The sequence below is a fragment of the Hordeum vulgare genome, chromosome 4H (genome assembly GCF_904849725.1).
Source record: "Hordeum vulgare subsp. vulgare chromosome 4H, MorexV3_pseudomolecules_assembly, whole genome shotgun sequence".
Classification (NCBI taxonomy): domain Eukaryota; kingdom Viridiplantae; phylum Streptophyta; class Magnoliopsida; order Poales; family Poaceae; genus Hordeum; species Hordeum vulgare.
Genome location: NC_058521.1, coordinates 559891423 through 559919160, shown reverse-complemented (window position 1 = coordinate 559919160; position 27738 = coordinate 559891423). Strand labels below are relative to the sequence as shown.

Genomic DNA, 27738 nt, shown 5'->3' with positions numbered 1-27738 from the left:
GTTGAAATTGAAGTAGTAGTTGGACTAACCAACCCCGAAGAGCTATGCCCAACAATTTGATGCGGTAACGTGTCTAAGAAAATAATAGATTTTTTAGGTACGGTGCCGCAAAATTTGTTCCATGGATGTATGGCACATATATTGCAAAATAGTGAGACTTAATAATTCATACCCTCAGTCATGAGATAAAGAAATGAGGTGTCGATCATAGGCTCATGGTATGCATTTGGAGCGGCGGCCTCTACGTTAGGCACGGGTGGGAGAAGTTCATGCATGGTTTGCTGACGGGTGGGCCTTGGGACACCTGACACACATGCATCGAGTGGAGCAATCAGTACCAAAGTAAAACAACAGCAGGTTTATACTGATCGAGCAAACCTGTAGCTATTCCTTTGCACTTCAGATCCAGAACCATGCATTTGTCAATCGGTTCGCTACCCAGATTGGCCAGCAGCTCTCCTATATGAAATGTTGGAGGTCATTAAAAATTTGTCCTTACTCTCCCATGCATGGCAACAGTGAAACTACTCAGCAACGTTTTGTTTGCGTACCTCCAGGCCGATCATGTGCAGCCGAATAACTCCCTTCCACAATACCTGGCTGCCCTTTAGTAGAAGCATCTGGTAATCCATGACTACAACTAGCACCTGTCTCACAACTAAATTGATGGTAATCAATGAGGAGATAGTTTTTATTATGATGTAACTCATGAGCATTAGGCGTATTACCTGCATCGGCAGAATGTTGAGCACAAACGTCTAGTTCCATCATCGACTTTGCTGCTTCTCTTGAAATTGCCGCCAAATCACGAGCAACTGCACCAAGAGCTATACTTAATTAGGTGCATAATTGCAGATGATCAACAACACAAATACTAGCATGCAAATGTAGCAAACGGTAACACGCGTGTACATGAAAGTAGCAAGGGATGCTATGCCAACCTGCAGATGTAGAAGCACTCGCCCCATGAGTAACATGAACTTTTGGAGCCGCGGAACCAGAAGCTTGATGAGGAACACGAACTTGGGAAGCCACAGCCAGAGAAGCTTGCTTCTTCACTTGCCCAATAAAGAAATCCAAAGCTTCCGCAGCATCCCGTTGCCTTTTTGCTGACGACGCGGCTCTAATTTCTACTGCGATTTTGTCCCTCATGTTGTCCACCACCTTCATCATCTCCACCTCACATCTCTTGTAATGGAACTCCATGGTAGCTTTGAAAGCTTCAACAACCTAAAAAAAGACAACCAAACTTTTTTTAGTATGCATTTTACTAAATACGCGTTTCAAAGAGAAACAATTTTTCATGAAAATTAATCCATCGCCAAACCTTTGTTGGCAGGAGTGGTAAGTTATCCATATCAACCGGGCCAGTTGCGCTGCGTGACCCACTAGCAATGCCCCACCATCTGCGCGGCAACTGCTTGTGCACGCGCCGCCTGTGAGCATGACCCAGGTACACTAATCGCTGGTGATCAGGGAACATCGCCTAACTGAAAAACGAACAATAGTAACAAATGAAATGCATCGACCACAAAACAAGAACCAGAGAAAAACGCAAACAAACCTTGAGCAGCAAAAAGGAACAAACCGGAAGGAATGGTGAAAACAGAAAGAACATTGAATTAAATGCAATGTATGAATAATTCTACCTCCAGGCCACATTCAATCCCCTGCGCGGTGGCATGCTTTCTGATGAGGTCCTTCAGTTTTGTGTCCGAGTAATGCCCAATTCTTGGCAACTGAAGAGTCTCTCTCCCATGCAGGCCATGTTCATGATAGTCCAGCCACATGATCAGCCACAAGCGATGCTATTGAGAGAAGTTTACACCACAACAAAAAATATACAAGCACGACAAAACTAACCTGTGGCACTATAAGGCATCCCTCCAGTTTTACATTTGCAGCATCCATTGATAGGTCCTCTCTAAGTTTTCTTGCCGCCACCCTCAACCCCTCAACAACATAGTCATAGAAATCGAACTCTGCGATGTTATCGGGCTCAGCTACAACCGGCAGTAGCTCATTTGCTATCTTGGCTGTCGCACCTCTCGGAACAAGAAAGGTCGAACTAGCTAAAAGTGTTACAGCCGCCTTCATCGCAGTCCGCTCATCACCCTGTATAGCATCTTTGCTAGCAGATTGTACTATTTTTTTCACCTTATAAACTGGGATGCTGTTTGAACGAGGCATGTCAGTGCCAAGGATAGCATGAACCTTTGCTAGCAAAACCTCACGGTCAGCAAGGCACTGCCCAGCTCGGATGACTACTTTCCTACCACCCGGAGGTAGGCCAGTAGCTTTGGCAACCTCTCTAGCATTCAACTCTAGAAAAACACCATCCCCCATGTCCATCATAATGGTATCCGGATCTATCCTAGAAATCAAAGACATGGAGAAGATCCTATTTGTGTTTCCTAAGACTCTAATCTTGCAAAGCTCTGACATTCCTACTTCAGCGAATACTTCTCGGACCAGAGGGTTCCATTCACCTGCGATGGATTGCAAGGCCATGGAGGTGAAGCTAGTTTGCACAGTCCGAACACTCCTAGTCATCGCCGATGCGACGGCTACTCCTTGCCTCAATGCCGCCGGCGAGCTCCCCTTTGGACGACCACGCGCCATGCTCGTCTCCGAATGGAACGTTGTTTTCTGGAACAAGAGCATCGAAACAAGAAACACTATTAGATGGCAAGCCAGCTTCAATGAGATGCAGTTAACACGAGGAGATTAAGATCACCAACCTTCTCTTTCTTGCTGCTGTTCTTGGTGCAGACCCCCCACCTGAACCTGCGGATATTCTTGCTGTTCTTGTGTGGATAAGCATGTGCCGGTCCAGGGCATGCTTTAAATAGAACTGGTGGCCAAGCAGGCTGATGGCACATGCGTAGGTGAGACCGGTTATCCTAGTCATTCAATTTTTTTACTTCTTCAATGTATGATTACTCAATGCTCACCCCACCCGTCAATGCAAAGCACCCACCCATGCATGCATGCAAAACCATTTGTCGCATAAAAGAAGTAATTAGGACGATGCCAAACCAATATCAGGAGGTTCATCTTAACAGTTAATCCTCTTCCCATTAAGTTCAGATGCACTACAAGTTACATCATTTTTGACCACACAGACGTGAACTTCGTAGATTCCATCACCATATTTATTTTGCGCAAACTTGAGCTTGGCGCGCTTCGTTGGACGGCTCTCTGCGTCGTCTTCATCTGCTTTGTCATCCACAGCTCCAACGCATGACGCGTTATCGCCATCATCCAGAACCAACTCTTCCGCACAGCACACCCCTGCAACCATCGGATCGAAGTCCCCTGTGCCCTCCTCGATGTACACATGCTCTTTGTTCGGGAACGTCGCATGGGAAACAAAAATTTTCCTACGCGCACGAAGTCCTATCATGGTGATGTCCATCTACGAGAGGGGATTTCCGATCTACGTACCCTTGTAGATCGCACAGCAGAAGCGTTAAGAAACGCGGTTGATGTAGTGGAACGTCCTCACGTCCCTCGATCCGCCCCGAGAACCGTCCCACGAACCGTCCCGCGATCCGTCCCACGATCCGCTCCGATCTAGTGCCGAACGGACGGCACCTCCGCGTTCAGCACACGTACAGCTCGACGATGATCTCGGCCTTCTTGATCCAGCAAGAGAGACGGAGAGGTAGATGAGTTCTCCGGCAGCGTGACGGTGCTCCGGAGGTTGGTGGTGATCTAATCTCAGCAGGGCTCCGCCCGAGCTCCGCAGAAACGCGATCTAGAGGAAAAACCGTGGAGGTATGTGGTCGGGCTGCCGTGGCAAAAGTTGTCTCAAATCAGCCCTAATACCTCAGTATATATAGGAGGGAGGGGGAGGGAAGAGGCAGCCTCAAACCCTCAAGGTTTGGCCGAAATTGGAGGTGGAGGAGTCCTACTCCAATCCTACTTGGAGTAGGATTCCACCTTCCCACTTGGAAACTCTTTCCACCTTGTGTTTTTTCCTTCTCAAACCTTATGGGCCTTAGTGGGAACTTATTCCAGCCCACTAGGGGCTGGTTTATCTCTTCCCATAGCCCATGAGACCCCTTGGGGCGTGACACCCCTCCCGATGGTCCCCGGCACCCCTCCCGGCACTCCCGGTACACTACCGATGAGCCCGAAACTTTTCCGGTGACCAAAACAGGACTTCCTATATATCAATCTTTACCTCCGGAGCTCCTCGTGACGTCCGTGATCTCATCCGGGACTCCGAACAACATTCGGTAACCAACCATATAACTCAAATACGCATAAAACAACGTCGAACCTTAAGTGTGCAGACCCTGCGGGTTCGAGAACTATGTAGACATGACCCGAGAGACTCCTCGGTCAATATCCAATAGCGGGACCTGGATGCCCATATTGGATCCTACATATCCTACGAAGATCTTATCGTTTGAACCTCAGTGCCAAGGATTCGTATAATCCCGTATGTCATTCCCTTTGTCCTTCGGTATGTTACTTGCCCGAGATTCGATCGTTAGTATCCGCATACCTATTTCAATCTCGTTTACCGGCAAGTCTCTTTACTCGTTCCGTAATACAAGATCCCGCAACTTACACTAAGTCACATTGCTTGCAAGGCTTGTGTGTGATGTTGTATTACCGAGTGGGCCCCGAGATACCTCTCCGTAACACGGAGTGACAAATCCCAGTCTTGATCCATACTAACTCAACGAACACCTTCGGAGATACCTGTAGAGCATCTTTATAGTCACCCAGTTACGTTGCGACGTTTGATACACACAAAGCATTCCTCCGGTGTTCGTGAGTTATATGATCTCATGGTCATAGGAACAAATACTTGACACGCAGAAAACAGTAGCAACAAAATGACACGATCAACATGCTACGTCTATTAGTTTGGGTCTAGTCCATCACATGATTCTCCTAATGATGTGATCCCGTTATCAAGTGACAACACTTGCCTATGGCCAGGAAACCTTGACCATCTTTGATCAACGAGCTAGTCAACTAGAGGCTTACTAGGGACAGTGTTTTGTCTATGTATCCACACAAGTATTGTGTTTCCAATCAATACAATTATAGCATGGATAATAAACGATTATCATGAACTAAGAAATATAATAATAACTAATTTATTATTGCCTCTAGGGCATATTTCCAACAGTCTCCCACTTGCACTAGAGTCAATAATCTAGTTCACATCACCATGTGATTCCAATGAATCCAACACCCATATAGTGAGAGAGGTTTTAGTCAACGGTTCTGAAACTTTCAGATTCGTGCGTTCTTTACAAATCTTTATGTCATCTTATAGATGCTGCTACTACGTGCTATTTCGAAATGCTCCAAATATCTACTCTACTATACGAATCCGTTTCACTACTCATAGTTATCCGGATTAGTGTCAAAGCTTGCATTGACGTAACCCTTTACGACAAACTCTTTAACCACCTCCATAATCGAGAAAAATTCCTTAGTCCATTAGTTACTAAGGATAAATTTCGACCGCTGCTAGTGATTCAATCATGGATCACTCTCTGTACCTCTCAACATACTTTGAGTCAAGGCACACTTCAGGTGCGGTACACAGCATGGCATACTTTAGATTCTACGGCTAAGGCATAGAAGACGACCTTCGTCTATTCTCTTTATTCTGCCGTGGTCGGGTTTTGAGTCTTTACTCAAATTCACACCTCACAACGCAACCAAGAACTCCTTCTTTGCTGGTCTATTTTGAACTCTTTCAAAAACTTGTCAAGGCATGCATCTTGTTGAAACTTCTATTAAGCGCTTTCGATCTATCTCCATAGATCTTTGATGCTCAACGTTCAAGTAGCGTAATCCAAGTACTCCTTTGAAAACTTGTTTCAAACAACCTTGTATGCTTTACAGAAATTCTACATTACTTCTGATCCACAATATGTCAACCACATATACCTATCAGAAATTCTATAGTGCTCCCACTCACTTCTTTGGAAATACAAGTTTCTCATAAACCTTGTACAAACCCAAAATCTTTGATCATCTCATCAAAGTGTATATTCCAACTCCGAGATGCTTGCACCAGTCCATTGAAGGATCACTGGAGCTTGCATACTTGCTAGTATCTTTAGGATCGACAAAACCTTCTGGTTGTATCACATACAATGTTTGCTCAAGGAAACCGTCGAGAAAACAATGTTTTGACATCCTACGTGCAATATTTCATAAATAATGCATCAACAACTAACATAATTCTAACAGACTTTTAGCATCGCTACGAGTGAGAAAGTCTCATCATAGTCAATTGTTTGATCTTGTCGAAAACATCTTTGCGACAAGTCGAGCTTTTCTTAATAGTGACTTATCACCATCATCGTCTGTCTTGTTTTAAAGATCCATTTTTACTCAATAGTCCTATGACCATCAAGTAGTTCTACCAAAGTCTACACTTTGTTTTCACACATGGATCCTCTCTCGGATTTCACGGCTTCCAGCCATTTGTCGGAATCTGGGCCCACCATCGCTTTCTCCATAACTCGTAGGTTCACTGTTGCTCAACAACATGACCTCTAAGACAGGGTTACCGTACTACTTTGCAGCAGTACGCGACCTTGTCGACCTACGAGGTTTGTAGTAACTTTGATTTGAAGCTCAATGATCATCATCATCAGTTTCCACTTCAATTGGTGTAGGCGCCACATGAACAACTTCATGCGCCCTGCTACACACTGGTTGAAGTGATGGTTCAATAACCTCATCAAGTTCTACTACCCTCCCACTCAATTCTTTCGAGAGAAACCTTTCCTCGAGAAAGGATCCGTTTCTAGAAACAAACACTTTGCTTTCGGATCTGAGATAGGAGATGTACCCAACTGTTTTGGATATCCTATGAAGATGCATTTATCCGCTTTGGGTTCGAGCTTATCAGACTGAAACTTTTTCACATAAGTGTCGAAACCCCAAACTTTCAAGAAACGACAGTTTAGATTTCTCTAAACCTCAGTCTATACCGTGTCATCTCAACGGAAATACGCGGTGCCCTATTTAAAGTGAGTGCGGTTGTCTCTAATGCATAACCCATAAACGATAGTGGTAATTCGATAAGAGACATCATAGTATGCACCATACCAAATAGTGCGTGGCTATGACGTTCAGACACATCATCACACTATGATGTTCCAGGTGGCATGAACTGCGAAACAATTTCCACATTGTCTTAACTGTGTACCAAAACTCGTAACTCAGATTTCCATGATCATATCGTAGACAGTTTATCCTCTTGTTACGACGAACTTCACTCTGAAACGGAATTGAACTTTTCAATATTTCAGACTTGTGATTCATTAAGTAAATACTCCTGTATCTACTCAAATCGTCAGTGAAGTAAGAACATAATGATATTCATTGCGTGTCTCAGCACCCATTGGACTGCATACATCAAAATGTATCACTTCCAACAAGTTACTATCTTATTTCATCTCAATGGAAACAAGGCCTTGCTCATGTGGTATGATTTGCATGTCACTAGTGATTCGAAATCAGGTGAGTATAAAGATCCATCAGCATGGAGCCTCTTCATGCAATTTATACTAACATGACTCAAGCGGCAGTGCCACAAGTAAGTGGTACTATCATCATCAACTCATATCTTTTGGCACCAATATCATGAACATGTGTAACACTACGATCGAGATTCAATAAACCATTGAAGGTGATTATTCAAGAAAATAGAGTAACCATTATTCTCTTTAAATGAATAATCGTATTGCAAAAAACACGATCCAATCATGTTCATGCTTAACGCAAGCACCAAATAACAATTATTTAGGTTTAACACCAATCCCGATGGTAGAGGGAGCGTGCGACGTTTGATCATATCAACCTTGGAAACACTTCCAACACGTATCGTCACCTCGCCTTTAGCTAGTCTCCGTTTATGCCGTAGCTTACATTTCGTGTTACTAATTACTTAGCAACCGAACCGGTATCCAATACCCTCATGCTACTAGGAGTACTAGTAAAGTACACATCAACATTATGTATATCAAATACACTTCTTTCGACTTTTGCCAGCCTTCTTATCTACCAAGTATCTAGAGTTGCTCCGCCTCAGTGACTGTTCCCCTCATTACAGAAGCACTTAGTCTCGGGTTTGGGTTTAATCTTTGGGTCTCTTTATTAGTGCAGCAACTGTTTTGCCATTTCATGAAGTATCCCTTCTAGCCCTTGCCTTTCTTGAAACTTAGTGGTTTTACAAACCATCAACTATTGATGCTCCTTCTTGATTTCTACTTTCACAGTGTCAAACATTGCGAACCGCTCAAGGATCATTGTATCTATCCTTGATATGTTATAGTTCATCACGAAGCTCTCACAGCTTGGTGGCGGTGACTTTGGAGAACCATCACTATCTCATCTGGAAGATTAACTCCCACTTGATTCAAGTGATTGTCGTACTCAGACAATCTGAGCACACGCTCAACGATTGAGCTTTTCTCCTTTACTTTGTGGACAAAGAATCTTGTTGGAGGTCTCGTACCTCTTAACAAGGGCACAAGCATGAAATCACAATTTCATCTCTGTAGAACATCACTTATGTTCCGTGACGTTTTAAAATGTTTTCGGCGCCTTGCTTCTAAGCCATTAAGTATTTTGCACTGAACTATCGTGTAGTCATCAGAAACGTGTATGTCGGATGTTCATAGCATCCACAGACGACGCTCGAGGTGCAGCACACTGAGTGGTGCATTAAGGACATAAGCCTTCTGCGTAGCAACGAGGACAATCCTCGGTTTTACAGACTTAGTCTGCAAAGTTTGCTACTATCAACTTTCAACTAAATTTTCTCTAGGAACATATAATAACAGTAGAGCTATAGCGCAAGCTACATCGTAATTCGCAAAGACCATTAGACTATGTTCATGATAATTAGTTCAATTAATCATATTACTTAAGAACTCCCACTCAAAAAGTACATCTCTCTAGTCATTTGAGTGGTGCATGATCCAAATCCACTATCTCAAGTCCGATCATCACGTGAGTCGAGAATAGTTTCAGTGGTAAGCATCTCTATGCTAATCATATCAACTATACGATTCATGCTCGACCTTTCGGTCTCATGTGTTCCGAGGCCATGTCTGCACATGCTAGGCTCGTCAAGCTTAACCCGAGTGTTCTGCGTGTGCAACTGTTTTGCACCCGTTGTATGTGAACGTTGAGTCTATCACACCCGATCATCACGTGGTGTCTCGAAACGAAGAACTGTCGCAACGGTGCACAGTCGGGGAGAACACAATTTCGTCTTGAAATTTTAGTGAGAGATCACCTCATAATGCTACCGTCGTTCTAAGCAAAACAAGGTGCATAAAAGGATTAACATCACATGCAATTCATAAGTGACATGATATGGCCATCATCACGTGCTTCTTGATCTCCATCACCAAAGCACCGGCACGATCTTCTTGTCACCGGCGTCACACCATGATCTCCATCATCATGATCTCCATCAACGTGTCGCCATCGGGGTTGTCGTGCTACTCATGCTATTACTACTAAAGCTGCGTCCTAGCAAAATAGTAAACGCATCTGCAAGCACAAACGTTAGTTATAAAGACAACCCTATGGCTCCTGCCGGTTGCCGTACCATCGACGTGCAAGTCGATATTATCTATTACAACATGATCATCTCATACATCCAATATATCACATCACATCGTTGGCCATATCACATCACAAGCATACCCTGCAAAAACAAGTTAGACGTCCTCTAATTTTGTCGTTGCATGTTTTACGTGGTGACCAAGGGTATCTAATAGGATCGCATCTTACTTACGCAAACACCACAACGGAGATATATGAATTGCTATTTAACCTCATCCAAGGACCTCCTCGGTCAAATCCGATTCAACTAAAGTTGGAGAAACTGACACTTGCCAGTCATCTTTGAGCAACGGGGTTACTCGTAGCGATGAAACCAGTCTCTCGTAAGCGTACGAGTAATGTCGGTCCAAGCCGCTTCAATCCAACAATACCGCGGAATCAAGAAAAGACTAAGGAGGGCAGCAAAACGCACATCACCGCCCACAAAAACTTTTGTGTTCTACTCGAGAAGACATCTACGCATGAACCTAGCTCTGATACCACTGTTGGGGAACGTCGCATGGGAAACAAAAATTTTCCTACGCGCACGAAGTCCTATCATGGTGATGTCCATCTACGAGAGGGGATTTCCGATCTACGTACCCTTGTAGATCGCACAGCAGAAGCGTTAAGAAACGCGGTTGATGTAGTGGAACGTCCTCACGTCCCTCGATCCGCCCCGCGAACCGTCCCACGAACCGTCCCGCGATCCGTCCCACGAACCGTCCCGCGATCCGTCCCACGATCCGCTCCGATCTAGTGTCGAACGGACGGCACCTCCGCGTTCAGCACACGTACAGCTCGACGATGATCTCGGCCTTCTTGATCCAGCAAGAGAGACGGAGAGGTAGATGAGTTCTCCGGCAGTGTGACGGTGCTCCGGAGGTTGGTGGTGATCTAATCTCAGCAGGGCTCCGCCCGAGCTCCGCAGAAACGCGATCTAGAGGAAAAACCGTGGAGGTATGTGGTCGGGCTGCCGTGGCAAAAGTTGTCTCAAATCAGCCCTAATACCTCAGTATATATAGGAGGGAGGGGGAGGGAAGAGGCAGCCTCAAACCCTCAAGGTTTGGCCGAAATTGGAGGTGGAGGAGTCCTACTCCAATCCTACTTGGAGTAGGATTCCACCTTCCCACTTGGAAACTCTTTCCACCTTGTGTTTTTTCCTTCTCAAACCTTATGGGCCTTAGTGGAAACTTATTCCAGCCCACTAGGGGCTGGTTTATCTCTTCCCATAGCCCATGAGACCCCTTGGGGCGTGACACCCCTCCCGATGGTCCCCGGCACCCCTCCCGGCACTCCGGTACACTACCGATGAGCCCGAAACTTTTCCGGTGACCAAAACAGGACTTCCTATATATCAATCTTTACCTCCGGAGCTCCTCGTGACGTCCTGGATCTCATCTCGGACTCCGAACAACATTCGGTAACCAACCATATAACTCAAATACGCATAAAACAACGTCGAACCTTAAGTGTGCAGACCTTGCGGGTTCGAGAACTATGTAGACATGACCCGAGAGACTCCTCGGTCAATATCCAATAGCGGGACCTGGATGCCCATATTGGATCCTACATATTCTACGAAGATCTTATCGTTTGAACCTCAGTGCCAAGGATTCGTATAATCCCGTATGTCATTCCCTTTGTCCTTCGGTATGTTACTTGCCCGAGATTCGATTGTCAGTATCCGCATACCTATTTCAATCTCGTTTACCGGCAAGTCTCTTTACTCGTTCCGTAATACAAGATCCCGCAACTTTACACTAAGTTACATTGCTTGCAAGGCTTGTGTGTGATGTTGTATTACCGAGTGGGCCCCGAGATACCTCTCCGTCACACGGAGTGACAAATCCCAGTCTTGATCCATACTAACTCAACTAACACCTTCGGAGATACCTGTAGAGCATCTTTATAGTCACCCAGTTACGTTGCGACGTTTGATACACACAAAGTATTCCTCCGGTGTCAGTGAGTTATATGATCTCATGGTCATAGGAACAAATACTTGACACGCAGAAAACAGTAGCAACAAAATGACACGATCAACATGCTACGTCTATTAGTTTGGGTCTAGTCCATCACATGAGACTCCTAATGATGTGATCCGGTTATCAAGTGACAACACTTGCCTATGGCCAGGAAACCTTGACCATCTTTGATCAACGAGCTAGCTAACTAGAGGCTTACTAGGGACAGTGTTTTGTCTATGTATCCACACAAGTATTGTGTTTCCAATCAATACAATTATAGCATGGATAATAAACGATTATCATGAACTAAGAAATATAATAATAACTAATTTATTATTGCCTCTAGGGCATATTTCCAACACTCTTCACGAGCTGGAATCTGGCCCCACAACAGCATGGTTAGCAATAAGAAAACGATGAGCCTATATATTTTTTTGAACCACATATAAGTTTTAGTACAGAAGCTTATAGTTAACCTGTGTACCATCTCGGCTATCATCCAGCGCACACCTTGCTATCGGACCTTGTCCTAGCACACTAGCCTTTAGATAATAGCAGCTTTTTTTAGTTAAACCCAGAAAATAAGCATAAATTTTTCTTTCAAGGATGTAGTTTAAAAACCTCATCAATGGCGGTAGCTAGCGAAGAAGAATGGGTAGCTTCATGTGGGACCGGCAGTACATTACCACCACCATCAAGCTGCACGCCAAGAAAATTAAGTCTATTAAGATACACGTGGTATATTTTGTCTGCACTATTTACTAACTAGCAAAACTGTCATATAACTCACTACGAGCGAGCTTGCCACCCAGGTCGAAGCAGACAAAATCGTCAAGCCAGACGGCATGCTGGTGTTTCTGCTGGGCGCCATGAAATTCGTTTTGGCTGAGGTTTTCGGCCAACCCCGCCACCTCCTTAAATAGAAACAGAAAATTTTTCAGTTTCCCTCCAATTCTATATTTTGAATTTCAAATCCCAAACGCTCTCAAAGGTGAAAGTTTGAATCCTCGGTAACAACAACTAGAGAAGGTATTTTTTATTCACAATGTGTACCTATACACAGTACACCGGTGTGTCGCATGCACATCACAGCGTAGTACAGATGTAGTAAATGCATAGCCATTGCATGTACACGCCAACCCGCCCATGTGTTTTCCTCTGCTGTCTGTACACGCCGTAGTTGTAATTAATCAAGGGAAAAAAAGTCAAATGAGAAGGGGTTGCGGCAGCGGCACAGACCACGCCCGCGTGTTCTCCTCTCTGTCTGTGCTCTCTAATAATCGTTGCTTTCCAATCAATCACTCGGTACAGATCCCCGACCCGGCCTCGGTAGAAATCAAACACGCTTGCCTGTCGCGCGCGCACAGGGGTCGATCTGGTGCATTAATAGGAGATCTTTTCACCAGTGTACCAAGTATCGCTTCGCACAGCGTGCCAACAGTGCCAAGCGCATGGCACTGGTATGACCAGTCCACTCACCATCATCGCCATCAACCGGACCCATGTCTGTCTTGTAGGGCAAGCCTCGAACCATCCGATCCATCTACCAAGTGATCCCCTCCCAGAATGCATGCTGTCCACTAATCGGCACCCTGCCACACATCAGCATTTTGTATATTTTTCTCCCACAAACCTTGTGCGAAAAATGTTACCCCTACAGGCACACATCAGGGAATGTTTTGTTTTGAAATCGATGCCAAACAGGATTGGTGTATGCTTCAATTCCAGGTCAACAATGCATGCTTTTTTCAACAACGATAAAAACATAGCATGAAACATGTACATATAGCAGTTTCCATAAAAATATGAACTTCCTATTTTTTCCAATATAAGTACATGCATTCAACGTTATAGGATTTATCGAGGACTCATGTCACAATAGTAGAATAAAAATTCTCAGAACCAATATAAGTACAAAATTCGCAATTACATAAATTATAGCAACGTTATGTTTGCCATCAAATATTCTGGCACACTGCCTTAATACGAAACCAACAGAAATTGTTTGTGCGCACCTCCCATAATTTTTTTTTGAAAATGCGACGTGCCTACAGGAAATTCGGCTTGAACGGATCAACAATTTTGCCGCAAGCAGTCTTTCGGTGACCAATCACTCCACATTTTCCACACTTCGGCAACCTCCTGGGGGCTTTGGGTATATCACCTCGATCAGGGCAAGTTGTACTTTTGTGACCCTCACCCCGACATATGGTGCAAAATCTAGACCTCTTCAGCTTCTCTTCATATGGAGCCTTCTCTCTACTTGAAGATGGCCTCCCCGCTGACCGTTTAGACTTTGCGGGAGCAATTCCTGAACAGTTTGATAGTTCCGACACACGATCAACCATATTGTTGCCATCAACAGCTGTCTCGCGATCTTCAAGTCCCATACCATCCTTATACTGACTTAGAGGCAGTAGGGTTTTATAAACTTCCTTCATCATCGCCGTGAAAACTTCAAAACATTTCACATTGCTGTCACCGAGCCGTACGCAATCCAAAGCTTGAATGTACATAGTATGATGCATGTATGTATTGCTAGCAGGAGGCCCACTATCTCTTTGGTACCGAACAAGTCGCTCACGCAAGATATCCCATGCATCCCTCGTCCATCGCTTCAATATATGCTTTGTTGGTATTCTGCTAAGCCGCAACTCAATCATGACCTGTCACAGTTCAAAACGATATTAGTTCCGAGCACAATCACGTCTTCTCATATAAACCATAAACCTATCTTGTTCCACGTATGTCATGAAACTTACTATTAACGAATGGCAACAGACCATGCCAGAGTGCTCAAATGACCCGCATTCACAGATAAAAAATGATTTGCCGTCGTTCACTTTAACTATGAACTCAACTTTGCTCCATCTCGCACGCGTTGCTGGATCAACATGTGTTAGCTTATAAATTGCCATAGGCTGGACTACATCAACTACATAGGCACCAGCCTTGTAGAGAGCTTCCCCAAACTACTCAAACATAGCCCTCGTGTAAATTTTGCTTGCATGTCTCTCAATTGGCAGGTTAAATCTTAAAGATACTCCACTCTGCATACATGTAATATATTTTGTTAGATCTCTTTTACCAAGGGGGAAAAACTAAAGTTGATACCAGATGACCGACCACACTACGCGGTAACGCTAACTAACCAGTGAGGTGCGCTTCTCCTGGAAGCTTTCTTCAGAATCTCTGTCAAATTGTAGTTTTTCATATTGGCGTAGGAATAGATGCATAGCACAGCCAGGCGGAACATACCCCTTCAGCATGTGATTTGCACTCTCACTCCGTTGCGTGCTTGTCATCTTTGCACAGAACACTCCCCTAAAATACGGCTTCGCCCATTTGTGACGCACCTCGTAGATTTGTGTCAGGAATGGATGTTTCTTCAACGAGTACTTCTCCAGCATTGCAGCCCACTCACCCTGGGCGTTTGGGTACCCGAACCCGTTACCCGAACCCAAACCGAACCGAATTACCTGAATTGTCGGGTAATTCGGGTATCGGGTAAGGGTACGGTTCTCATTTCTTGACTATTCGATTTTCGGGTTAGGGTTCGGGTTCTAGTCTGGAAAACCCGAAATACCCATACTACCCAAATTATTCATACTGTCCAAAATTTCCATGCTATTATTACACTAACTTTTTACCCATACTAACTAAAATACCCATATTACCAAAAATACCCATAATATCCGAGTTATTCATATCAAAAGTTGATGTATGCTCCGAATATTTTGGGTATTTTGGGTACCCGAATTACCCGAACCAAAATTTTGGGTAATTTGGGTTCGGATATTTTTTTGACAAAAACAACTTTGGTTCCCATTTTCGAATACCCGAATTACCCATAAACCGGACTACCCGAACCGAAATAACCAAAATACCCGAACGCCCAGGCTGACAGCCCACCCACCTTCAAACTCTTCTTCGTTCACCATGTGATGGACCAACTTGTGAAACTCAGTCTTGAAATCACTATTCTTCCCCCACAATGCGCCCATTGATTCTTTCGCTTTCTTCAACACGTGCCACTTACACCACCTGTGCACTGTATTTGGCAGCTCTGCCTCAATCGCCAATTCCATCGAACGAGCCTGATCTGGAATAACATCCATTGGCAAGATGTGAGATGTAAGCATTCACAAAAGAGACATTTTAAAATGACGAGCTTGTGTTAAGAAAGACAATCCAACACAAGACATACCAGTAAGTATCGTCTGTGGATGCTTCCCACCAACCATTCTAATGAACTCACGAAAGACCTATCTGAATGTATCCTCTTTCTCATCCCTAAGCATCGCTCCACCAAAAATTATACTCTGGAAATGGTTGTTCACACCAACAAATAATCCAAATGGCATATCGTATAAGTTTGTCCGATATGTTGCGTCAAACGTTATAGCATCTCCAAAACACATGAATTGGTCGATGCTATTACCATTCACCCACATAAGTGTCTTTATCCTGCTCTCCTCGTCAAACTGCACAGTATAATTGAACGCCGAGTCATTTGCCTTCATCTCAGACAGAATGTCCATTGTTTTCCTGGCATCAGAATCACTATGCTCCTTATTAATCTTGCCACACAGTGTCTTTAACGCCCTCTTGGTGAATGGAACATTTTCGATACACCCAAAAAAACTTCCAACTATACTTAAGACCTTTCCAAGACTAACATTGTTTTGCCTTAGCTGTGTAACCAAATCTTTAGTGTAACGGTCAATGTGTCTGTGAGATTGCCAGTGCATTTTTTCGCCACACGTCATCGAGAGAGGGTGGTTGTGTGAAGAGCGATGCTCACATATGTACCACCCATTGTCTTCCGACCTTAATAGCCTGATCATAGCATTGCACCCACACCTGGATGATCTAATGTTATCTTTCACCGGCTTCCCCTGAAAAATCAGAAAATTATACAAACCAATAAATTCCGCGGTATCCAATGTAACGGAATAACTAGCAAGACAGCGAAACAAATACTAACCGCACAGCCACACACAATCTCTTGCATGCACCTTGACCGGTTAACATTGAGCCGGCTTTTTGATAGCCTAATACCAAAACCAACCTCCCATGAATATAAATTATAGAAATTGTAAGCCTCGTCTATGGAGTCGAACGAGGTTCCAATAACAGGGTTGGCAACATTCCCATCGCGCTTGGTTATGTAAGCTCTCACTGATAATTCCAAAGCACTCTTCCTCGCTGCACTCATTTTCCTTTCGACGGATGCCTTGCCAATCCTAACCCTTGTATATACAATTAAAGAAAAATGTCAGGCAGATAAAACAGACAAAGGAAACATTAGTCGATTTATTGTTATTAAGACCAGCCAAACACAAAAATTCTACATCCAAACACAAAACAACAAAAAACACAGGCTATAACGTAGCATTCAACAAGTCACATAGTTTGAAAAATTTGCAACTACTTTCTCATTTGATATCATCTATGTACGGCTAAATTACATTTACAAAGTTCGAATAGGGAAAGCTATCCAATCAAATGTCAATTTACAAGAGCATTCTATTAGATCAAAAAGCAGAACGGCAGAGCCATCAAACAAAACACACACGTCATATCGAATCCATCGAGCACCAGGCATCAAATTAAAACTACAAATTCAACCCCTCGACTATTGATGTGTTTTCCATAAAATCCAAACAAGACCAGGCCACTTATCAAGTCACAACCACATCCAGTTACTTAAAGCCTTGCAGGCTCAAAATTAATTTGACGTCAAACTAAATCCATACTTCGAATCAAAAATAGAAAGCTTTTAGTTTGTATATTCATAAACATTGTATATTCTTAAATATTGACTACAACTCCACTGCGACAAAGCATATATGGGAAGTACTTAGAATATGCCACCAGCACATCAAAACTGAGACACAATCAAATTGCTCAAAGCATTTCAGTTCGAAGCAAGTAAGAAATTGATTCCTTTGGAATCAAATGAAAAATGAGCGCCTTCGAGGACAATACCTCCTAGTCCAGCCGCTGGTTGCTTCAGTGCATCTTGCACTGAATTCGACACTTGTTCCGTCGTCCAGGGAGTCCTTCCCATGTATTTCTTCTCCAACAGCTATGCTCATAGAAGCTTGAGACTCACCCGGATGAGCAGAACATACTGGACCGGAAGCATTGAGATCAAGGCTGCAGATCCAGGGAAAAACGCATGAGATCTGATATTTTTTATTAGCCGCAGAGATTTCCCCATTGAGGGGAAAGCATGACGCAGTGGATCCGGCGACAAATGGTAGAGAAATACTTGAAGGATTTGTTACCTGGGCGCTCCATGACGCATCTCTCCCATCGACTGGTCCATTGGGGGAGCGGACGGAGCTGCGCCCCAGGTCGAGGAAGAAGAGCTAGTGGGCAGAGCTAATGGGATCCCCTTAGGTTGACGATTAGGTAAACGCTCCGTCTGGTGGGTACATACACGGTCACAAGTCATGTTCCAAGAGAGGACGCCATGCTCCGAAAACACTTCACGTAAATGGACCAATGTGTCAAACACTTGTACCAAGTAGCTACGCCTACACAATCTAGCTCCTAATGCTAGCCCGGCCTACCAGGGGACAGCGACTAGACAGTTCATGATTCACACGCATGGCTCAACGTATCAGATACAGAGCACCGAGGTGCTCGGTCACACAAACTTCGCACTCGTAGTTTGTCAGTTAACCCTCGTCTCAACCTCCTGGGTAGTAGTAAGAGCAACTCCAACCGTGCGGTTTAAATTAACGTATGTTTTATTTGTTTTAATTTTTTGGATCGATCCAACGAAAGTTCATGTCCGTTTTTGAAATTCGGTCTATGCTTGCGTCCAACGCTGTCGGGACCCATTGTTCAAGTAATTCGAGAATAAAACACAATAAATACTTTAAAAATATAAAAAACGTTAACTAAACATTAATGCCGGCCTCGAAGCCTGCCAATAGTCGCATGATTCCACATTGCATTAAATAGAAAATTTAACTAAGCTAAAAACGAGGAGGTGCGTCGCCTAGGCGTTGCCCTAGGCGTCCTCGTCATCGTCCTCGGGGCCGGTGAGGTCGACGAGGGTTGGCCCCGGGACAGCCCAGGGGAAGGTCGTCTCCTAGGCGGCGACGAAGTCGTTCGCCAGTGACTGCTGACGAGGGAATGGGCCTGATAATAGTATCGGGGGTACGAGTGAGGGAGCAGAGCCTAGCTACGACGCAAGTATAACACTTGGATGTATGAGTCTAGACCCCTCTCGGAAAAGGTAAAGACCCTATGTCTCAAACCGAGAGACTAGTGTTTGCTTATGGGAGGGTGTGAATACACAGGGTGCTTAACCCTTGCCATGGAACTCAAGGCGACATTATATAGAGTCGCGTGTCCCCGTTGAGCGTCATTACAAGGATGAGTTAATGCTAATAACTATGAAAGTTACTAGTAACAACAGATCTAACTAGGTCTTCAATGTGATTTATCTAAGATGTTAAGTCCCTTAGCCGTTGCAGCTCCTTCGTCGTCCATGCTTGCCCTGGTCTGAGTGTTGGAGTGTGTTCGACTGAGTGAAGGATCGGCCGAGGGACTCCATACGTCTGAGTGAAACCCGAGTTGCATCGGTAGTCCTCGGACTTTAATAACCGTGTGGGGCCTTAGGTGGGCCCTGGATGGCAGGTCCACGACCCTACCCTTAGTAGGTAACCCCATCAGTATCCCCCAAATCGATCGAGGTTCAATTGGTCAAGTGAAAGATACCTCGTGGTGTCTTCGGCATTTCAGAGACGTCCGGGCAGTAGTTTGGGGCTTTTCCACTAGGATCCAAAATGGACCCGGAACGGATTCATGATTGAAGGTTCCCGAATAATTGGACTAGCGCAGAAGTCCTATTTCTGTAACATTATGACCACTCACTCATTGTTTGGTGTTATGTGCATTACTATTCATTCACATCATTTATGCGCACCACCAAGATGTATGTGACATGAAAGAATGACCCATGATCCTAATCGATTGTGCATTTGCATTCAATCGCAAATTCAAAATAGTGCACGAATTTAGGGGGAGCTCTTGCTTTTCACATACTTCTCAACGAAACGATGCTAATCATTGATTATATCTTTTGTCGAAACTTTGATCTATATGTTGTCATCAATTACCAAAAAGGGGGAGATTAAAAGCACAATTGCTCCCTAAGGTGGTTTTGGTAATTTATAACAACATATGTATCATTGATCTAATGATTCTATCCAAGTATATTTCAAAAAAATTCAAAGATGCATTGGCTAAAGGATTGTGAGTAGAAACCCCTTGATGCAAGGAAAGGAATAGGATTGGCAAAGCTTCAAGCAAGTGGAATCTACATTTTTTATCATCACTTTGTGAGTCCATAGGAAAGTTAGTACTATTAAAAGGGGGTGAGGTATTTATGATGAATTGGTTGCTCAAGTGCTTAGAGATAGCCACCAAAAATACTCAACAATTCTCTCACAAAATCTCTATCCGAAGCCTATACATTAAAAATAGGTGCCGCCAAGAATTCCATGTCGGCCCTACCGATTTTCTAGAGAGAGAACCTTTGCCAAACCCTAATCTCTTGGTACCACCAAGTTTCACATAGGTGCCACCGAAAGTCATTGACCAATTTTCTGGTGTGTCGATTTCAAGAATCGGAATTTCTGAGTTTTAAAATCGGTTTCACCGAGATTTGGGAACTGTCCTAGGTCACCATATCGGTACCATCGAGATTCTCATATCGGTCTCACCGAGAATTCAGAAGTTGCCAATTTAGTGCAACTTGGTACCATCGAGATTCATGTTGGTGTCACTGAGTTGGGCAATAATGTTGTAATGGCTGGATTTTGGGAGATGCATACATATATCCCTCAACCACCTCTCATCCACAGAGGAAGCACTTAGAACACACTCACACACTTGCCATATCCATTTTTCTGAGAGAGAGCCACCTACTCATGTGTTAAAACCAAGATATTCCAATTCATCCATTAGAAGCTTGATCTCTAGCCTCCCCAAGTTGCTTTCCTCCGAATCAATCTCTCCTACCCATGCCAAATATGTGAATAAGTGATTGAGTGTTGATGAGACTATCTTTTGAAGCACAAGAGCAAGAAGTTCATTGTTCCATCGCATCTAATACCTTTTGGGTGATGGTGCCTCCTAGATTGGTTAGGTATCGCTTGAGAGCCTCCTACTTCGTGTTGTGGAGTTGAACCAAGAAGTTTGTAAGGGCAAGGAGATCGTCTACTTCGTGAAGATCTACCCCGAGTGAGACTAGTACTGTGTGGACGTAAGCCATGGTGGAATAGACAAGGCCCTTCTTCGTGGACCACTTGTGAGTGGAGGCCTCCGTGGACTCTCGTTGCCGTTACCCTCCGTGGGTTGAAGTCTCCACTAACGTGGACGTACGGTAACACCACCTATCGGAACCATGCTAGAAATCGTCGTGTCAACCTTTGCGTTTGATCTTCCTTTCCCTACCCTCTACTTAGATTTGCATGTCTTTACTTTCTGCTGCTATACTCTTAGATATGCATGGGTAGGGTGTCCTTGACTAGTCACAAATTGCTAAAACTGACCCACAATTAAAATTAGGAAAAAACTAAGCTTTTATTTGGTCAAGTAGTCTAATCACCCCCTCTAGACATACTTCAGATCCTACAAAGGGTCCCAGGAAGCCTCGGTCCGAGCTCACGCCGGCGGAGATCGTCAAACTCGACGCTGACTTTGGGAAGAGGAGGTGCTGTCATTTAAAGGTGGCGAAGGTGAAGGCGGCTGCGTCCTACGCCGTCAAAGCCGTCGCGCGGCGTGAGGCGTAGCATGCCGACGTTGATGAGAAAAAATCCATCGTCTCCAAGGCGCACACCCTCCTCATGCTAGGGTAGGCATGACCACCGTCGACCATCCTTTCGGTCGCTGCCATGGTTGCGGCAAGCACGGGATCGTCGACCGCTCGTCCTCCTCAGTACACGTCGTTGAGCTCCTCCACCACACCCGCTCCACCGCCTTACGACCATGGGCAGACACGGTTCACAACGTCGCCAGAGTGCAGCATGGTCGCTCTGGCCACGCCCGTGGGATTGATTGACCTCGACGTGACGCCGGGGTACAATGTTGTTGGCCACACGTCCGACTAGACGCAAAGGAAGTAGCCTCTGTTGTTTCCGATGGCAAGTTTCGCCGGCACCCGCAAGCTGTTTGACGGAATAGTACAGCCGATGACCCTGATTGCTAGGCGTTCATGGAAAGCGTCATCTTCGAGGGCCGTGGCGAGGCCTTCCACCACGACTGCCAAGGCGAGTCTTTCGATCCCGACAAGATCCAGAGCCACGACGGCCGCAACCACTACGAGGACACTAAATTCGTCGACAATGATGAAGAGGAGCACGACCATGTTCCAACAACTCATGGCATGAAGATGATGGCTTTGTTGCTCATGTGAACCATGTCATTTTTGAAGGTTGGCTCATGTTCCGACCGTTGGCTCTGTTGCCGACTTGAGACTCTAGCATGTATTCTATAGGACGTCGGTTGTGTTGCTGATCATCGTGAACAAGTGTGAACCGCCATTGTGATAAAAAAACCTTTGTTTTCAACGATTACATGCACATGAAAAAGATGGACCGAAGATCCGGCCGTGTGTTGGATGCCCGACCGATGCAAACACAGATTCGGACGAAGATGCTCTATTTTCATTCTCAAATGGACAAATCCGGACAAAACGGACCGGTCGTCAGTTGGATTGCCCTAAGTTTCTCGATTCGTTGGAGAGAGCTTTTCTTGAACCAGATCGTGCGTGTACTCCGCCGTGACGCATGTCTAGATGCATCCCACCCGTGAAGCGTGTACTATCTGGACACCATTAGTGAGTAGTGATGGAGTTGATTAGTAGTGACCGTGCAAATTATGTGTCCAACCTAGGTGTACTGCACGTCGCAGTTTTAGCTTGGACCTGGCCTCGGAATTCCGGTCCTGCCTCGGCCACTCTCTGTCTCTCACCACCGGCATATTCTCTATCTGCACCTTGTCACCTGCTCTGACCGTACTCGCCGCGCCGCGGGGCATCGATGATCGTCCCTGTGCCCGTGGCAGCGCGCTTGCACGTACCCACGGTACAAACGCACTCCGGAGCATGCAATAGCATGCATGCATTCATGCACGTCGTGTGCCCGCCGGAGCAGCTCGCGGTGACCGGCCGCCTGCGCAGCGCCGCGGTACGTACCGCTGTCTGCCATGGATGCACTGACTCCACAGCTGGTACGGCACAACAGACGCGCATTTACTGACGTATTCAAGTACGTATTCACGTCGCCAACGCCAGGCTCCCGCCGCATCGAGGGGATCCGGGTTGAAACGAACTTGAGACTTGATCACGAGCTCCAAACCAGAAAGGAACACTGTAGCTTTGGATGACACTGATGCATACCGGCTCCACTGTGGACAAGTTCGATGCTGTCTCGTGTTCCTTTTCCTTCCCTTTTCTTCCCCCGTCGCCCACTGACTGACTGACGCGGCTTTATTGCATGCGGCTGTGCCCCGCTGCCCATCACACGATGATTGCTTGCGCTCCCCTTCCCGCTTTGCCCTTTCGCCCTCTCCGGGACGCAAAAGCGGGCAGCCAGGAACGAACCTCGCTCTCTCACCACCTCCTTTTTGTTTCCGATGAGATGATGGGGGAAAAGGGCCACGCATTTCTCTTGAGCGCCAGTGAGTGAGTGAGTGCGCGCGTGGGGCCTCGCATCGCATCGACCTTGCTCGGTCTTATGAAAAGAAAAGGACTCGATCTATCTCAACTTTCACCATCACCGGTGTTGCGTTGCGCACCAGAGCTGGCTCCCAGGTTAGGTCAGGGCAGTGATCGATGCTGGCTCGCAACTGGCTGGCCGAGAGTGGAAGGCTACGGGGAAACCAGGCTAGCACTAGATCGTCTTGCCCATGCCAATGCCTGCCCCCTGCCTACGTCTACGGCGCCATCGCCGCTTTCATGCACGGAAACGACCGACCGCGTGCCCCGTCCCTTGCAACGGGCGCAAGCGTCGACTGCGGGAGTGAATGAGGCGCGTCCCCCTTTCGGGGTGCACCACCGGCTGCGCCTCCCGTAAATGCACGCTGACGGAGCTGCTGTAGTACCACTACCGCCTAGCTGGAGTAAGCTAGGGTCACCTCCACTACTCGCCGCGACATGCATGGACGCTAGCTTGAGTGCACGCATTCATGAGTTCCGTTCCTGACGGAGCAGAGCGGACACCACAAGAGCAGAAAAGAATCGTATGAATAGTCGTCGCGGCTAGTACGCGAATCAATGATGCGGCCTGCATGCATGCATGCATACACGGTCGAGCAATTGTACGTGCTGTGTGTGCAACCTGCAGGCTCGTACCTGGCTACGTACCACCAAGTGCTACGTTCAGTGGTCAGTGGTGGTGGTGGTAGTAGCAGTACATCTCTCATCTGGTGCCATGGACGGTGCATGTGTAGGTGAAAAGCATCTTTCAATTGCCCCCAAGATAAGGTGTACGTAGCCACTGCATGCCCGTGATGTGTCTGTACCACCACGGCGACGCGTGAACAGGAGCAGGCGTTAAGGGTGCAGCTCAAACAAAATGCAAAGGACATGTCCCGCGAGACATGGACATAAAGCTAAGCCATTGCCATCAGACCACTCGTACCGCATGCTTGTCCTAGCAAGTAAACAACCGGCAGCTAACATACATACTACGGAGTACCTAGTTGATTAGCGCCGGTTGGGTCCAAAGTGAAAGCATAACCGGACTGCTTCCATGGCACCAGTGTTGCGGCCACAAGGGATCCGATGACTCCATTATTCCTGACAGCTCAAGAGAAAAGGAGGGCCTATATAATCTAGTACTACTGTACTGTACTCTTCTGCTCTGAAACCTGATGGCGGTTCTTAAACCGAGTGCTCAGGTCCTTCAACCTCCGTCGCGATTAAAAAACTGGATGCAAAAGTCATGACCCTCCCTCCCGGCTCCATTTGGCTTATATTCATGCATATATATTCCTTTTCTAACATGTCCTTTTCTTTGGACAGCGTCCCGCCTATCGGCATCTGACGGAGTGGTACATGACTGTATTCTGTTTTATGAAACGGAGGCAGTCAGTGATGGTACACTTACCTCAGAAATAATATTTCCTTCTCAAGACGCACATCTGGTTTTCTATGATATCATATCCCTATCCACAAAGCACAATTTCTTCCCGCAACAACTAACTGCATGCATTATTCTAGGCCGCGTTTGGTTGATCGCATATACTTCATCCAGACCCGCGCGAAAAGAAAAATATCAATTTGGTTATTCGTATTTACTGTTGGGTCTGCATAGCACAAAGATTAAGGCATCTCTGGGCCTACATCCAAAGGAACATCCAAATCGGTCATTTTTGTGGAGCCAGGCCCGCGCGGTACAACCCTAGGTACGTGGGTGTGGTTGGTTGCACGCGTGGGTGCGGTTCCGAGACGTCGCGTTGTTTCCACACGCGTCGGTCAATAATTACCGTCACCTCACTTTCTTACCGCTCTCTCCCCTCTTCCTCACTCACATCGGCGGCGGCGGCAACGGCGACAATCTGAGCTCTATTGCGAAGCGATCCAAAACGGCGTCGCCAACCACTGGAGCGAGTGCAGACCACCACCGAAGGCATCAGCCATAGTGATAAGACCTTGTCCTCTCTGTACATTCAGTTATTTCGACTCGGGCTAGATTAGATTAGAGCAGCCGATTGATGAGTTAGGGGAGGGGATTGAACACATCGGGGGTGGAGGATTGCCATCAATCGATTCTGCATAGACGACCACTAGGGTTCATAGGTTATTTTTTGACTACACCGGGGTTGGGATTGGGGGTTTCTTGTCTAGCCGCGGCGGCCCTGGAGTCGCGACGAGCGGTGGCTGCGGGGGGGGGGGGGGTCGCCATCTCCTCTTATTCCTCGTCTTCTTCGTCCTCGTCATCTTCGTCAAGAATGATGGGTCTTGCATGGTCGCCTACCATCGGTGCCCTGACCACCATCTGCACCTCGTCGTCGTCGGCCTTCGACGACACGAAGACGTACGCTAGTACGCCACCACACGCTGGTCTAGAGGCTCCTCGTACTGCCTGTACTTGGCCCATCTTGCCCGTTGTCTAGAGAGTTGGAGTTGGAGTTCATGCCCACGGGGAGGTGCTGAAACAGAGAGGTGGAAGAGGAGAGATGGTCAAACAGAGGGGGTTTGAGTGCAGTGATGGGTTAGTGAGGTGGGTTAATATAGGCCAATATGAATGAATGATAACTATTGAACTACGTGTTGTTCATAATGCAGATGGACAAGGGCAAAGAGGTGGTGCCACCATTGGAGAAGGGCAAGGAGGTTGTATCTTCATTGGTTGAAGAGATAGTGCAAAATCACCCAAGCCCCAAGCGAAGGAACTATGGCCACTACCATCAGGATGTTGGAATTATGCCCTAGAGGCAATAATAAAAATAGTTATTATTATAATTCCTGTATCAAGATAATCGTTTATTATCCATGCTGTAATTGTATTGAATGAAGACTCATTTACATGTGTGGATACATAGACAAAACACCGTCCCTAGTATGCCTCTAGTTGGCTAGCCAGTTGATCGATGATAGTCAGTGTCTTCTGATTATGAACAAGGTGTTGTTGCTTGATAACTGGATCACGTCATTAGGAGAATCACGTGATGGACTAGACCCAAACTAATAGACGTAGCATGTTGATCGTGTCATTTTGTTGCTACTGTTTTCTGCGTGTCAAGTATTTGTTCCTATGACCATGAGATCATATAACTCACTGACACCGGAGGAATGCTTTGTGTGTATCAAACGTCGCAACGTAACTGGGTGACTATAAAGGTGCTCTACAGGTATCTCCGAAGGTGTTAGTTGAGTTAGTATGGATCAAGACTGGGATTTGTCACTCCGTGTGACGGAGAGGTATCTCGGGGCCCACTCGGTAATACAACATCACACACAAGCCTTGCAAGCAATGTAACTTAGTGTAAGTTGCGGGATCTTATATTACGGAACGAGTAAAGAGACTTGCCGGTAAACGAGATTGAAATAGGTATGCGGATACTGACGATCGAATCTCGGGCAAGTAACATACCGAAGGACAAAGGGAATGACATACGGGATTATATGAATCCTTGACACTGAGGTTCAAACGATAAGATCTTCGTAGAATATGTGGGATCCAATATGGGCATCCAGGTCCCGCTATTGGATCTTGACCGAGGAGTCTTTCGGGTCATGTCTACATAGCTCTCGAACCCGCAGGGTCTGCACACTTAAGGTTCGACGTTGTTTTATGCGTATTTGAGTTATATGGTTGGTTACCGAATGTTGTTCGGAGTCCCGGATGAGATCACGGACGTCATGAGGGTTTCCGGAATGGTCCGGAAACGAAGATTGATATATAGGATGACCTCATTTGATTACCGGAAGGTTTTCGGAGTTACCGGGAATGACGAATGGGTTCCGAGAGTTCACCGGGGGGGGGGGGGGGGGGGGGGGCAACCCACCCCGGGGAAGCCCATAGGCCTTGAGGGTGGCACACCAGCCCTTAGTTGGCTGGTGGGACAGCCCAAAAGGCTCTATGCGCCAAGGAGAAGAAAATCAAGAGAGAAAGAAAAAAAAGGAGGAGGTGGGAAGGAAGGGGGACTCCCTCCCACCAAACCTAGTCCAACTCGGTTTGGGGGGGGAGAGTCCTCCCCCTTGGACTCGGCCGACCCCCTTGGGGCTCCTTGAGCCCCAAGGAAAGGTCCCCTCCCTCCCACCTATATATACGGAGGTTTTAGGGCTGATTTGAGACGACTTTTCCACGGCTGCCCGACCACATACCTCCACGGTTTTTCCTTTAGATCGCGTTTCTGCGGAGCTCGGGCGGAGCCCTGCTGAGACAAGGTCATCACCAACCTCCGGAGCGCCGTCACGCTGCCGGAGAACTCTTCTACCTCTCCGTATCTCTTGTTGGATCAAGAAGGCCGAGATCATCGTTGAGCTGTACGTGTGCTGAACGCGGAGGTGCCGTCCGTTCGGTACTAGATCGTGGGACTGATCGCGGGATTGTTCGCGGGGCGGATCGAGGGACGTGAGGACGTTCCACTACATCAACCGCGTTCTCTAACGCTTCTGCTGTAC

At 46.2% G+C, this 27738-nt stretch overlaps 1 pseudogene; it reads right to left on the bottom strand.

Moving 5' to 3' along the window:
• Positions 1-13627: 13627 nt before the first annotated feature.
• Positions 13628-27738, bottom strand: part of LOC123447034 — a 33388-nt pseudogene continuing 19277 nt past the window's right edge.